We start from the raw sequence: 15,345 nt of genomic DNA, 5'->3' as shown, positions 1-15,345 counted from the left end.
ACATTTGAGAAAAGAATTGTCCAGAAAATGTGGACGTTCGTCAGTTTCAGTGTCACCAACAGTCTCTTCTGTTGTTGTGAGGTTTTTAGCGATATAATACTGCAGCACTTCTGAAAACATCCTCTTGTTAGAACATAGGTTTGCATTGCCACCACCAACAGCACTTTTCACACGTTGGATCTTATTATGAATTTCTGCTATTTCTTCTGCAGAGTCACAGGTATAATAGAAAATTCCTTTTGGTGCCCCTTTGTCTCCACGTTCCTTTGCTTTTTCTCGTCTGCGTTTTACAGCCTCAGGATTGTCTTTTAGTACTTTCTTTTCTGGCCGTTAGTAATGTCTTCCATTGTGCCAAAATGGAACCTGAACAAGAGCAAGTTACAGAAAACCAAAGATCCAACTGAAAAAGTTTTGTCAGCACACCTCAGTATAACACTGAACCTTGGCACATGACAGCCTTGCTACAGAAACATCAGTTCTACCTGACCACCACTTTCATATAAAATTGACATTCCAATGCCAACAAATTGTAATGGAATTTACAAAGGAAAAAACAACACTTTCTCAGTGCAAATGCGCAGACAAAGCTGTTCAAATATCGCGCCGAGATTGTAGGAGGGGGGGGGGGTTCGGTGGAGAGGGGAGGGGCAGAGGGGAAAGGTGTGTGTCTCAGTTCCTTCCATTTCTTATTTTGGGTTGGACAGTCTGCAGAGTGCAATAGTTAGAGAGTACACTTAGCAATTCATTCGAGGAGGAAGGTGGCAGAATGGTTAAGACGCTCAGCTGCCAATACAGAGAGTCCGTGAGGGTGTGGGTTCGAATCCCGCTCTCGCCCTTTCTCCTAAGTTTGACTGGAAAATCAAACTGAGCGTCTATTCTTTCGGATGAGACGATAAACCGAGGTCCCGTGTGCAGCACGCACTTGGCGCACTGAAAAAGAACCCATGGCAACGAGAGTGTTGTCCTCTGGCGAAATTACGTAAAATGAAATCCACTTTCATAGGTACACAAATATGTAAGCATGCACTCAAGGCCTGACTAAGCGCGTTGGGTTATGCTGCTGGTCAGGCATCTGCTCAACAGATGTGGTGTAGCGTGTATGGATTTGTCCGAACGCAGTGACGCCTCCTTGAGAAAGTGAAACTGAAACTGAATTCATTCCAAAGTAAACCCCCCTTTCCAATAATGTGCTTGGTCCAAACACAGGAAATGTCTATGAAACATACTGAGGCCCATTCAAGGAGAGATGCCCAGTACTTTAGCCATGTGGTTCCATGGTATTCCTCTTACAGTCTATGTAGAAATCAGAAAACGAAAGTGGGCCACATTCCAGTTATCCCTAACGGTACCTCACAGCCAATCTCGGGTGATGACAGCTGCGGAAGTGCGGGGGATGCGGGGGATAGGTTTGTAACCAGTCTAGAAACAAAAAGTGGGGCCTTCGACCCACACTGTCTATGAAAGTGATTGCTTCAGTGATTTTTATTGGCCACATCCCTGAGGAGGGACTCCCGAAGGAGCTGGTCAGGGTGGGTTAGGTGCAGGACTGAGAGACTGGCTTGAACTGGCTGCATTCATGCAATTTGGGCGCTAGTTTTGAGTCGTTGGGGAAAACCTGTACGAAAACCAGAACGAGAGTGCATCTGAGAATGTGAGGATGAAATCCGACTTTATAATTCACAATCTGGACTCTGATCAGGTGGAAGCTATAAGACAACTGTTCGTTGAAAAAGGCTGGCCATTGGATTTGTCTTTGTTGAGTTCTGCTGGTGCTCAGTCAGCTGAGGTAGATGTGGAAGATTCTGGACATGTGTTGTTGCCGGTGCTGGCGGTAGGAGCGCCGTCAGTGACAAATGACAGTGCCGTGTCATCAGAGAGCAGCTCCGTGTTGAGGGATAGTGCTGCTCAAGTACAACCTGCCTCTGTTCTTCAGTCAGGTGTCAGTGAAAACAGTGCTTCAAACTCTGTCGCTTGTTCTGCCTTCGATGCTAGTAATTCGTTTAGTGATGACCCGGCCGCTAGTGAAGATTCTGAAGTGAGGGAAGGAGAATGTCGGTTCTGCTTTTGTTTACCGTGTGTGACAGCGAACCCCCAGTCGTGGTTAGGAAATGGCCAGTCACCCCATGTAAGAAATTCCGGGATTAGGAAGAAAATGTACAGACGTTTTTGGTCGTTATTGGAAAGGAGGAATGCCTGGCGTCATCCATCTTACGTGAGGAAAAAGGCGAGGATTATGACTCGAGATAATGTGGATGAGAGTATTGTAGAAGTGGTGCGGGAAATCATGCCGGACTGTGTGCTGAAAGTTGTACGGGACTTGTATCCAAATCCAGACGACCTTCCCTACATGGGTTAGTGAAAGGTTAGTAGATCGTCATATTTCTCTCCGTTTGCATGTTTTACAAACAATGTGGTCGTTTACGGTTGCCAACGTCGAGGGGCTGTCTGCATGCTTTCCAATTCTCACCGGACAGTACCACGTGCTGGTGCTATTTTTATCTGACAGACACGTCTGGCGCAAACACAAACGGCTCTAGCTCCGCCCCTTTTCTCTGCATTCAAATTTTGTATTACGTGTAGCTGACACATTTCGTACTTTCCAAAGTCAATTCAGGTCTAGATTGGAAGCTGCTAGGCAAATCTCGCTCTCTGCCATAAATGAAGCCAAACCGTAGCTTTATTAGGCTTTTATTTTGAATAAACCTTCACCGACGTCACAGTGTCAGACTCTGGTGAGAAACTGGCTTGATTCAAATCGCCCGCCATTTATAGTCCGGTTCAGGCTGTTCAAACCACACGTTTGAACCTTCACCACATGTCGCGGCGAGTACAAAAAATATACTTGAAAACGCCCCCCCAGTGACAGATTTTGTTTTTCCCGATTCTTAAATATAGCTTGCCCGAGGCCAAAACCACACCCACAACGTTAACAGAAAATGTTCCCGTCATGCTCTGCACAATAAAATCTTACAGAACACATTTGGAGTTAAACAGATTACAGAAGACAAAAAGCAAAATCAACCATCTGTTTCATCAATACATGTATAGTTCCAGCAATTTCTGACCATCATAGTTGTACACATTACCGAAACATACACGAACAAACTAGATATACAGGCTACGTAATATGTTAGTGGTGTGCATGTTTGATAGATTAACAAGGTGTGCTTAATAAGGTTGGCACAGAACACCCCTTCCCTCGTTCCCAACCCGGATGCAGGAGTTTGCAAACCCCACTCGGCGCATGCCAGTGAAAGGACGCTGCCATCCCAGTTCCAGTCTTCTCCATTTGCTGGGATGGAGCAACGACACCTTGCTGCCCTCTGCAAAGTCTCTGCGCCTCTTCCCAGGAGGGACTTCGGAGAGTCTTACTTTCGCCACTGTTTTCAGGCATCTCTCGCAAGACCTGACATAACGCTTAATGTCAGCACACATACCCGGCCAGTAGAAATGGGTAAGAATTCTGTCCAGGGTACGATGCATGCCCAAATGACCAGACGATAGGTCGTGACCTAACCGTAATACAGAAGTCCGAAGAGCCTTGGGAACACAGACCTGCATGGCTTCTCCCCAGTGGTTCCTAAAACAGCGGACAAGAACTCCCTGCTCACGGCAGTAGATTATCTGCCCAGATCCTGCTTCCTGAGCTCTTTTCCTTTCGGCAGACTCCCTTGCTTCCTGCAAAGCCGGGTCTTGGTCCTGTTGTTCAATGAGCTCCACTCTGCTTATGTCGACATTTAAACTGTCTGTGGGAAGTGAAAGCAAAGGATGGGAACTTTGCTTGGCTTGGACTTTGTTCTCTACATGTCCTACGATCTTGCGGTCGGCATAGACCGGAACGTCCACCAAAGTGCCATCAACCTTCCAAGCTGTATTTCCAACTAGGACGTCCTCAACTGGCATCTCCATCACGGCCACGTGAAACCTGCCACGAATGAATGGCGACTCCAGCTCTACGACAGCTATCGGCAGCAAGGATGAACATTTGGACTCTGCCAAAACAACTCGAACAGTGGACCCTGTGAACGCATCAGGGGAAACCAAGTGACGAGCCACGACAATCATGTGGGCTCCAGTATCCCGAAGACCTCTGACAGCCTGTCCATTGATAACTGCTTCACATCGTGGACAGTATACCTGTGAAGCACAAGGGACACAAAGAGTAGGGGGTGGTAGAGGTTGTCTCTCTGAAGGCATGTGACTGGCCACCAGGGCCACTCGCTTGAGCTGGGTACACTCCCGGGCAAAGTGTCCTACATTGCTACACTTAAAACAGGTTGGCGGCTTGGGATTGCAAGTACCACGAGCACCTAACTCTCCAGCGCCACCCTGGTTAGGGGTTGTCTGTGTTTTCCAGGACTTGGCTGGATTCATTGTCAGCTTTACCTTCCATCCTCCTGGCGGCCCCTGAGCTCGGCTTCGGCTGAGCGCCCCGCCTTCCTTGTACAGGTGACCTTTGTTGCGACTCGAGCTACGTCTTCTACATTCCGTGGTTCTTCCTTACGGATCTCTGTGACAAGTTCCGGGGTCAAGATGGAGAAGAACTGTTCCTGCAGGAACATATCCCTGAGGTCCCCTACTGTTTTCATCTCGCCCGCTCGCAGTGCACCAGCGTGAAAGGCAGGTCTTCATGCGGTTAAGGAACTGCTCAAAGGTTTCATCAGCCAGCTTCCTCATTGACCTGAACTTTCTGTAGGAGTTGGCATCTAGTAGGAAAACGCGCAAGAGTGGGGCTTTAAGCGAATCGTAATTAGTAATCTCGGCTTCAGAAAGTCGTAAAGAGGCGTCTCTGGCCCGGCCCTGAAGCAAAGTAACCAAACGGGCAGCCCAAGACTCGGGTTTCCACTTATTTAGTAAGGCGACTCTCTCAAAATGAGTTAAAAACGAGTCTAGGTCATCCTTGCCATCAAAGGGTGTGAGGGTGAGCTGCTGCATGGACCTGGCCTCTATTTCCTCCTGTTTGAGCTCGAGCTTCCTCTCGAACCTCTGCCTCTCTTCCTCCAACTGTCTCTCTCTGAACAGCCTCTCCTCCTCCCTTATGCGTCTAGATTCCTCTCTATCTTCTTGAATACGCTTGTCTTCTCTGACACGCCTAACCTCCTCTTTCTCTTCTTCTGATATGCCTGGCCTCCTCTTTCTCTTCTTCTCTGATACGCCTGGCCTCTTTCTCTTTAATCGCATCCATCACAAAACGAGCCAACGCCTCACCTGATAAACCCAAGTCAGATCCTAAAGCCCGGAATTTTGCGTAAGGATCCTGAATGGAAGCGGCGTCCAGTTTGACCTCACTTTTGCTGCTGCAGGCGAACCATGGGGTTGACCACCCCACTGGTCCTTGACCCAGCCAGACAGCTCTGTCTTCTCGAGGGTCCCAGGGGAAAGACCCACGTCATCCCGTATGGCAGCAGCTATCTTTGACCTTGGTGTGGAAGCATTTGCGGCCTGCTTCCTAGTCAGCATAGTGACAAGATGCTCAAGGTATCTACTTAATCACTCTGCCGCACGACTGGTACCAACGCCCTATGATCTGCTCTACCTAGAAGACAAGTCAGAAGGAATGCTCTCAGTGGAAGGAGTTAAACAAAAGGACGAGCAAACAGTACACCCTATTACAGAATCGCAAATCACTCATGTACAACTGTTTTTCAAATCAATACATGGAACCAATTGATGGGACGCACAAAACAAGGACACCATCCCTACCATACCCTCCTAACTAACCTTTGAGTACGCCGCATCTCCACCATTGTCACAACCCATTAGGGGTTGCCCATGAAGCACCTTCCCAGACTAACACACCCCGACAACACAAAACACAGACATAGATAATTCAGCTCAATTCTTTACTGTTGTACACTTTGAATATCCTGGTCCAGACACAAATTTAAACACTTAACTACAGCAACACTCTTTGGTTACACCATATCAGTATGACCACGACACAGTAGGCCCTAGTAACGGCAGCACAGATCTGCACGAAAAAAATGTCAGTTCACTTAAACCAAACTCAAACTCGCCCGTTGAAGACCAGCATCACTGAACTGGCTTTAGTCGTACGCCTGCAGAATCGGAGAGAGTGAACGGGATGAGAGACTGTGGGTGAGGACGTTGGAAATATGAGGTCGGGGAAAGGAGTGGAAGTGAGGGAATTTGGAACGGACAGGGATGAAGTGGAATGATGACCACTGAAAGGGCGAATCCTGGAGTCCCGTCGGGGTGGCAGTCAGGGGGAACCCACAGGAATAAATCACAGGGAACAAAATCTGTAACAAGACTCCCATATCTCTGTAGACTATGCTCTAACACATTATGAAGGAGTACCCCCCCCCTCCCCCCGAGTGATACGGAATGCACTAAGTAAGGGAATAATTGGTTATCTTATTGTATACAGACAATTTCACACAAAGCTACTAACGCCAAAAGTACATGAAATGTTTATGATTTCTCCAGTAATGAAGGAGTTAAACTCGCACGCAATCCGAAAGAGACACTTACCCTAAATGACAAAATGTCGGTATCTATCCTTGTGGTTTCAAACTACCGAAACAAAACTCAATGAGCCAACATTGCAATCTCCCAATCACATTTCAAACACCACACAAATGTTTTGGAAATCTTAGGCTGCAGTTGGACACAGTTCACAAAGGAAATAAATCGGAAACAACTCGAGCTGAATACATAGCAAAACAACCCTAAACACAACCTTATCAATTATCCCAAAATATTTAGAAATAAAAGAATACTGGATTTAAAAGATGTTCGATAAAACACCTCCCTTAACATTATACACACCCAAAACCAACACATGTCAAGTTACAACGCTAACACCACGAAGACAAAACTGATTATACAACTCCCCCCTCACCTGTCACCAGGAATCAGGCACACCACTGGCCCAGGAGAGAACACAGAACACAGACCCACACAGAGGCAGAAGGGGGGGTCACACAAGAATCGAACCCCACGACTGTCCAAGAGGGCACCCAACAGCTCGCTTGCTGGCTCGGCGACCCTTCTTCCAAAGCTCGGCACCAAAGGCAAAGCAAAACCCTTCCTTCAAAACGGCTTTGACTCCGAACTCATCTCAAGAGTTCAAAATGAGAAGGAATACGGACATGACAGACACACATCACAGCAGATTCACGTGCTTCAGTTCGGAACAGAACTGAGCACACAAGAGAACGATAGAGCAAAAAGGGGGAGAGAGAAGGAGAGAGAAAAGGAGAGGGGAAAGGGAGAGGGAAAATGAGGGAAGGGGAAGGGAGAGGGGAAAGGGAGAGGAGGGGAAGGGAGACGAACACACGCACAAATGAATGCCACGAGCCGTGACAATGAAAAAGGTCTTAAACGCTTTTGGATTTGGAGAAGATATATGTAAATGGGAAAGCACTTTTTATAGAAATATAAAGTCATATGTCATAGTAAATGGTAAGGTATCCCAGAGTTTCAGAGTACAAAGGGGGTGCCGCCAGGGAGACCCGATTTCGCCATACCTATTTGTACTGTGCTCTGAGATTCTGGCATGCAAGATAAGGGAAGATGAGGGTATAAAAGGCATTAGCATATTGAACACCGAATTTAAAATTAGTCAGTTTGCTGACGACACAACATTTACGTTACATGGAGATAAAGAATCGTATGAGAAATTATTTGAAACACTAAATAGATTTGAAGAATTTTCAGGTCTGAAGTTAAATTATGACAAAACGCTAAATGTTTGGCTAGGGTGTATGAAAAATTCGAAGAGGAAATATCTCCCAGAAAAGAATATGAAATGGAACCCCCCCCAAATTCAAGATTTTAGGTATATGGTTTTTAAACGATCTATCAAAAATAACTGAAGCAAAAAAATTATTCAAGATTTGGTCAAAGCGTATATGCACACCCCTGGGTTGAATTGCTATTCTCAAATCTCTCATACTTTCAAAGCTAATATACTTATGGATTCTTCTTCCAAACCCTCCAGACAAAGAAATAAAAGAATTACAGAGACTATGCTATGAATTCGTATGGGATAAAAAAAACCCCAAAAAACACACAGATAAAATTAAAAGAAAATACTCGATACATAATGTTGCAAATGGAGGAATAGGTATACCAGACATAGAAAAGTTTAAACATGCTCTTAAGATAACATGGATAAGGAAATTATACACAGGAACACCAAAGTGGAAGAGAATCTTACTTATAAAATGCCAAGAAATTAACTCACTACATCTGTATGGTTCAAGAAAGTTTCTAACTATCGAATGTAACCAATTTTGGAAAGATGTTTTTCAGGCATACACGAATTTTACGAAACAAATAGAATTAAAAGAGCCACACGAGGTACTTGTAGAGCCCCTCTTTTATAACGACAAATTTAGAGTTGGTAACAACACAATCCACTACAAATGTTGGACAAACAAGAATATATACCTGGTTAGAGATGTTGTTGATGAGAATGGGTGCTTCCTTAGTTACACGTGCTTTACAGAAACATATTAATGTAAATTATTTAGTGTATATGGGATTGATACATTCGATAAAAAGTTACTTAATTACACATAATATTTATCTAAGTGATAAAAGCTGTAATGAACAATCGAAAGCACTACACTTAATATCCTCTACTATGAAAGGCTCGCAAATATATTATGATATACTCCTTGAACCACTCTTTATTTACAATATAAATTCTTTTGTTAAGTGGGAGCAAAAATTAGATATTATCGTTAATTGGGTAACCACCATGAAGCAAATAAAAAAAAGTAAAAGAGATAAAATTGAAGTGGTTTCAAATTAAAGTTTGTCACAACATTTTAGTTACAAACAAAATTCTGAAGAAAATGGGTATTACAAACAGTGACAAGTGCAATTTCTGTAAAAATGAAATAGATTCAGTACAACATTATTTATGGTTTTGCAAGTTCTCTCAATTGTTTTGGAAGGAATTAGAGAACGTTTTAAAAGGAAGATGTGATACTTGCTCAAACGTTAAGTTAAACATAGAATTAGTTCTATTTGGAAATGATGAAATTACAAAAATAGATGAAACTTTCAACTATATTATTCTTGTTGCAAAATATTTTGTTTATAAATGCAGAATAAATAAGATTAAACCATGTATAGAGCACTTTCTGAATGATTTAAGAAATAGTTATAAAGTAGAAAGATATATGCATTCAACGGAAATCTTAAGAGTTGTATTTATGAGAAAATGGTGTCCATATATAAAACTTCTTGAAAACAATAACCCATAACAAAATATTATGAAAGATCAAAATGCACAATAATAATGAAGGCTCAATGATATATATATATTTTAAAGCTTGAACAGATGTACGTGAATGTGTAAGTATGCGAGTATGTAAATAATATATGCATGTGTGTATATTCATGTGCACTTATGTGTCTGCAGTAATAATGTTTAACATGACTGTGTAATGGGTGTTTTATATAGTCACGTATAGAAAACTAGAGGAAATGTGTTCATACATAAGATATCCCATGTGTGGGTTGTGTTCTTTCCACATTACGTTAGTTAAGCAAAGTGTCCATAACTCTATGCCGATGCTAGGTATAATGTCTATTATATGTTATAAAACTGCAATGTTACACATGATGAAAATGTGTCCACCTTGACCAAATTGATAGAACAATATATTATAAGTATAATGACTCATGATGACGATGTTATTGTTAATGTACACTGTATTCATTTTTTTTCTTTCTTTGTTTTTTTCCCCTTTCTTTTCCATCTACTCTGAATTGTTATAATGAATCCATATACAAAATAAAACGGTGGTCGACCCAAGAAAGTCCGGGGAAAAAAAAGCAAAAAAAAAAAAAAAAAAAAAAAAGCAACCACTGGCCTACGCACAGCGAGTTGTGTGAAAAAACAACATCTAAAGGTGCCTAACATAGAAACGAAGATACACGGAATGCTGATATTCCCATCTGACGGACACTTGGTCGTCTACAGAGGGAAACAGAACGACAACGACAAAAACAACAACAAAACACAACCAAACAATAGCCTATTTCTTTTTTCGGAAAAGCCAATACCCGTAGGCATTCTTGGTTAATTTGTGGCAACCGTGTTTTTCTAAAGGTTTAAGGTATGCAGAATCGATTTCTAGAATTTGCCAAGCGCCACCTTGCTCCAGTCTCCCATGGTAACGGCTCAAACAATATGGCCGCCATGCCAAACGAACATGTACATTTTATCCAAAAAAATCAACAACTGAGTCAACCAAAAGTAAACAATACTGCTTTAAACCTCCAAAAATAGTTATTTATACCAATTAAAACAGATTTTAACACTGAAACATCTTCTTGGTACTAACTGTAGATAAATGTGTTATCCACGAACCACCAACAAACACTGGATTGATATTGTTTGAGACATCAGAATGTCGTATCTATTTTCATACCTTTCTCCACAGGTTTTGTGTTTTAGTGTGCAATGAAATTTCCTTTGAAACCTTTCCAACACCTCCACCGTGACCTCATTGCTGCTGAAGGTAAATATCACAACTGCTGCTAAAAATTTCTGAAGAGAACGACAAAAACAAAAAAATCCGTCTGTGATGGGAATACTGGTATAGTATTAGAGTGGTCAATCCGTCTGTGATGGGAACACTGGTATAGCATTGGAGTGGTTGGTAACAGAGCTTAGGGAGACTGCCAAAAAGGCTCAAGTTCTTGAACTGTCAGAGGTGTGGAACCGTTATTGTGAACTGACCAAAACAGCAGATGAAGAGGTACCTAAGTCCTTTGTCAGCAGAAACAGTACTTTCAAAGACAATGTCCAGTCTAAAATCAGTGACGTGTATGACTTTCGTAACTTTGCAGCCACCTGAAAGACAAGTTTTGCTTGTTCCTGTGAAGTATGGATCTTTGCCCTTCTCAACACTCATGTCAGAAGAACATGAACCGTTACACATACCAAGATACCAAGCCAGTGAAGAATTTCTTGAAATGTTTCATGTTGCCCTGAAGCTGCGGTCAGATATCCTTTCTCATCCTGCAAATGAAGGCTTTGTTGTCAACGAAGAGAAAATGATATCTTCTGTACCTGACAATCTCTTCATGTTTCTTCGTCTCGTCTTTGGTGGCAAAACTCTGCAAGAAAACGATCCAGATGAAGATGACATGGAATGTGAAAGTCTAAGCCAGAAGGAAGCACTGATGCAAACAAGAGTTCTGAGTACTGCACAGGATATCGTGTACAATACCCTTGGGGGAAAACACTGGACACCGAAACATCTTGGGTTAGGAAGTGCACTCCACTAGGCAACCAGACCAAAGGAACTTGTTGAGCTGTTCCACAGAGCAGGGCATGTCATCAGCTTCAGAAACATCTTGCAAGTAGACACAGCCTTTGCAGAGAGCACCTTGACCAGAATGGATCCTCTCACAGGAGCTGCAGTGCCACCAAACCTGGTTCCAGACAGGTTTATACATTTCACCTGTGACAATAGAGACGTAAACGATGCCAGCCTTGATGGCAGAAACAGCGTCCATGCAACACAAGTGGCTGCATGGCAAAGAGGCCCTGAATCCGACATGGGTATGGGTGCTATGCAGCCTTCCAAAACAACTACACTTGATGTTCCAGAAGTAATGGAGGAAGTCTGGCCTGCTGGAGTGCTTGACGGGAAAGCCCAGCCAACAACAGTGGCTCAAAAGGAGTGGTTTGATATTCCCAGAGAAAGGTGTGATCAGGTACGTCAAGCCGTTGCAAAAGACATGATATTCTTTACGAAACGTCAAAACACTGAAGAGTGTTCTGAGACAGGATGGACCCACATTAATCAAAGTCACAGCGATGTTTTTCACCTGAGATGACGACAGTTGGTTACATGCCAATCGTACAAGCGCCAGCCCAACAACTTGATACGCTTCACACAGCTGTGTTGAGATGCAAGCACATCGCCAGACAACTTGGCCAACACCATGTTGTTATAACAGTCAACGAAGCTTGATCTGAGGGATGAAAATAAGCTGCTGAACACTTTGCAAACCTTTAAGCTCTTCACAGACGAGGCATCCACAGACCTGCAGAACATTGCAACAAAGGACGTTATCCCCAGCAACATCACTGAACATTTTTTGACAGTCAAGGCCAGCTGATCAAATTCATTGAAGAAAGGCTTGTTGTCTGCAACGACCGACAAGTGCAGTTCAGAGAACTTTGCACAGGAACAAATGCCTGACATTCGCAGCCCTGTTCAAAGTGGAACAAAAGCAATCCAAGACAAGTGCACAGAAAGTCATCCAGGCCGACAGAAAGTTTCTACAGCGACTTGTCACGGCATACAGAGCTGGAAAAGACGTCAATCTGCAAGACATACTACAGCATGAGCTTCTTCCTGCCCCAGCTGCTATAGCAGAAATGACTGGCAATCTCCGTTCTGGTCAGAAATCCCTTTTAGCAGATGCTGTGATTTGGTGACACACCTTGCCCCCCAAACCTTCAGTCTGCTGACCTTGGAGAAAACCCACACTCATCATTGATGACCAAGCACATGTGATTGCAATTGGAAAGCCACCAAATGCCAAGACCTTTGGTGACCTAGCTGACACATTTGTTGAATCTGTTCTCCAGAGTGGCGCTGTCTTCACTCGAATTGATGTTGTGTTTGACAGGTACTATGAAATGTCCATCAAGAGTGGCACCAGACAGAAATGAGGCAAGCATGCAGTGCCCGTGAGGAGAGAGATCCAAAGCAGAGAAGTCCCTCTACCACCAAAGTGGAAAAACTTCATTGTCCTTGCAAAGAACAAAGCTGACCTGGCCAATTTCTTGTCTCGCCAACTGAACCTTCAGGCACCTGAAAACAAGATCATTGTAGTTTCTGGTGGCTTCAGTGATATAGAACTGTTTGAGTCCTCAGCTCCTGATGCACGGGGAGGCCGACACTTGGCTTATTCTTCACTGTGTGGACAGCCAAGCTTCAAGCGCTGTTGTTGCTGCACGAGATACAGATGTGCTGGTCCTTCTCCTCGCCCACTTCAACAAAATGCCATGCTTAAAAGTGTGGATGAAACCGGGAACGTCAAAGAACAGAAAGTACATTCCAATTCACACCATTGTTGATCAACTTCCCTCTGACAACAGTTTCCTCAGTGCCTTACTGGCATTTTATTCACTTACTGGAAGTGCTACGACATCATCCCTGGAAGGCCATACCCAGAAATCTTGCTTGAAAGTCTTCAAAGAGAATCATGACCTCTTTGCAACACTTGGAAGAGGTGAACTGTCTCACCAAGCGTGTGCTGATGCAGAGGCCTTCATCTGCAAAGTGTACAACATGGACACTGCTTTCAGAGACGATACAAGGTCAGTTCTGTTTGCTCGAGCCCAGCCCTTGGAAACCTTGCCACCAACACACGACGCCATGTCGTTCCATATCATGCGAGCACATTACCAGGCACTTGTCTGGAACCAAGCTGACAAACAACGTCCAGTGCTGCCCAAACCAGATGGACCATCAACAATGGCGCATTTGCACCTATTTTGACGTCTCTTCCATCAGTGCCTGAAACCTATCTCATTAGCTGCAGCAAAACACAGTGTCAAATGAGTAACTGTAGTATAGAAAGCATAAACTGCAATGTACTGGTGCATGCAAGTGCAGCAATGGTGACTCTGTCTGCAGAAACAGCAATACTTGAAAGCATGAACTGAAAGAACATAGTCTCTTGTTATCAGCAGGCATTGTTCCTCTTTCATTCACATACACTGAAGCTAAACTCCACGAATTGAGCCAGAAAATTGTGAAAAGTTAGGCCTCTGTTCCATTAATTCAACGTTGCTGGCTGCATTTGCTTTATCAAGAGATTTTATTGGATTTAGCAAATTGGCACAGGAGAAAGTACTGTTATGCAAGAAAATTGACAGGTTAAAAAGTCTAGCAGCAATTTGAATCTGTCTTCAGACAAAATAGTACAAATTTGGCACCTTCTTTGTATTTACCACCTTCTTTGTGTTCGATTCCTTTGCTGTTTAGTTTGGTCAGTCAAAGGCTTACTTATGTAATTATCATTCAAATAACTCAAATTTGACTGTTTTTACATTTCCCATGTACAAAGAATTTCAAATCAAAACTAAATGGCATAGATGCTAATTTTCATTATTTCATTTCTTTGCGCGGGGAGGGGTCGGGGGTACATTTTGATAGAAAGATAATCCAGTCCTTACAATTATGAAGAGAAATACAAGTTTGAAATGCTTATATGTTTTTTTTTTTTTCAAATTTTGGTTCAGAATTATTTGAAATAAACACTGAAGTTTGTGTCCACTAACGCCTGAAGGAGATTTCTGTTCTGCGAGGCGGCCATTTTGAATAACTAATTGTATCTTGGAAAAGAAGCGAGATTTCACGTGGCAAATTTGATAAATGAATCCAGCACACCCAAATCCTTTAGGAAATGATATGTAGCATAAATTAACCGAAAATGCTTACCACTTTTAAACCAATCGGAAATCTCATATTTTAAAACGGTCTACAACTGCAGCAGCCAAACGCCGCTCTCCTCAGGTCCTTCTCCAAGGACACTCTCCCCGAGATCCGTTAGACACCAACGTCATTCTACAAATACGTCATACACCAAAACTTTAAGAAAAACGTCACACATTTGTGTCACACAAAACATTGTTACACAACCATGGCACGCCTCTGGCCCAACAACCAGCTACGAAGAGAAACATGCACGATAAAAAACCTGTGCACAAACAACGGTAACACACCCGCCTCTAATAATCCCAACGTTCCAACTGCATTCTCCAACTTCGCCCATCTGAACAAAAATATATAATAAAATACTGCAACCACTACGTCGTCCGTGACAGGGAGAGGGGTGGGCAGGCGGGTGTGGGGGGGGTGTATCTCAGTACATCACATTATGTAGAAGGTTGACAATGACAGCTGCGCTCGCTCAGGGAGGTTTGGTTCCTCTCCACAATTCAGTGTAACAATTAAAAAGAGAAAGAAGAAAACTTCGCGACGGAAAGACATCCTGAGAAGCAAAACAAGCGTTACATACACAGACATTGGGGAAAAAAACAATCAACAAGAGAGGCAAGGCCTTCAAGACTCACTTGTGATACACTTAAAAAAAAAATCCAAGCTTTTTATGTATTGAGTATAATTTCAAAATGTAATGTTTAAGATGAGAAAGATCAGTTTAAAGCAAATTAACTCCCATAGCTTTAATTACAGAGTAATTTCCCTTTTTTACTATCTGCACCAAACGTTTGCAAAATAAATAAAACTTCCATGCTTAGCAAAAGAAGTTCTTGTTTGAACAGAAAATGATAATAATGACTGCTCTTGTTGTTGGGTCAGAATATCAGAT

The sequence above is a fragment of the Babylonia areolata genome, chromosome 20 (assembly GCF_041734735.1).
Source record: "Babylonia areolata isolate BAREFJ2019XMU chromosome 20, ASM4173473v1, whole genome shotgun sequence".
Lineage (NCBI taxonomy): Eukaryota > Metazoa > Mollusca > Gastropoda > Neogastropoda > Buccinidae > Babylonia > Babylonia areolata.
This window is presented reverse-complemented; position numbering follows the sequence as displayed.